The following is a 1,010-nucleotide window of genomic DNA, read 5'->3' as shown; positions in this document are numbered from 1 at the left end:
GGAGAGCCAAGCAGCAGCACATCCGGGAAGGGGGAAGGAAGGAAGGAAAGAAGGAAGGAGAGGGAGATTGAAGGGGAAGGGATGGAGTTGGAGATGGAGAAGGAAGGAGATTGAAGGGGGGAGGCGCTGCCAAGGATGCACAAGCAGCTCCGCACAATTGCCCGGGGATGGGGGGAGGCTCTGGCGGAGAGCCTGGCGGCACATCCGGGGCCTCAGAACCTCCGGCTGCCCTCTCACACCCGCCAACCTGGAGCCCCCATCATCCCGACACCTCTTGCCCTCTCCCAGCCACCCCTCCAGGACCTGCCCGCCCCTCCAGCCTCCTGAGCTCCATCACAGTGGCTGGGTCACGGGAGCCCCTTTCCAAGCTGCGCAGCCCTTCACCGCCACGACCCTTCCCCGACTCGTTGCATGCGAGAGGGGCGTGGCCGGAGCGGCCGCCGCTGCTGCTGCTGGCATCCCTCAGGGCGCGTCTCCCTCGCCTCGGCTGAGGCGAGGGGGGGGAAAGCAGCCTGGAAGTGGCCGCCGGGCAGGACGGCGGGAGCGCTGGCTGAGGAGGCGGAGGAAGCGGCCGCCGCTGCTGCTGCTGTCGGGCATCCCTCAGGGCGCGTCTCCCTCACCTCGTCCGTCCGTCCGTCCCTCTTCTCCGCCTCGCGCGCACGGCTGCACCGGTGAGTTGAGGCAGCGGTTCTTTAGCCGGGAAAGCCAGTGAGGCGACGGAAGAATGCCTCGCGGGCAGGTGGGCACAGGCGCCCTGGGGTTTCTGAGCGGCAGGAGCAGGTCTCTCGGCCTCGGCGCGCGGCCATTTTATCTGCCGTCGAGACGGTCGAAGACGGCCTTGCAAGAGCGGTTCTTTAGCCGGGAAAGCCGGTAAGGCAACGGAAGAATGCCTCGCGGGCGGGCGCGTCGCGGCTGCGGCTCCCGGCGGGTGGCCAGACCCTCCGCTCAAGCGGCAGCGGCACGAGGACGTGACCCCCGAGGAGCGGCCTGAGCCCCCGGGCGGCGGCGGC

This window comes from Protobothrops mucrosquamatus, unplaced genomic scaffold, assembly GCF_001527695.2.
Source record: "Protobothrops mucrosquamatus isolate PMUCROS unplaced genomic scaffold, P.Mucros_1.0 scaffold1170, whole genome shotgun sequence".
In the NCBI taxonomy this organism is placed as follows: domain Eukaryota; kingdom Metazoa; phylum Chordata; class Lepidosauria; order Squamata; family Viperidae; genus Protobothrops; species Protobothrops mucrosquamatus.
The sequence above is the reverse complement of the archived record's forward strand: the minus strand, read 5'-3'. Positions refer to the sequence as shown.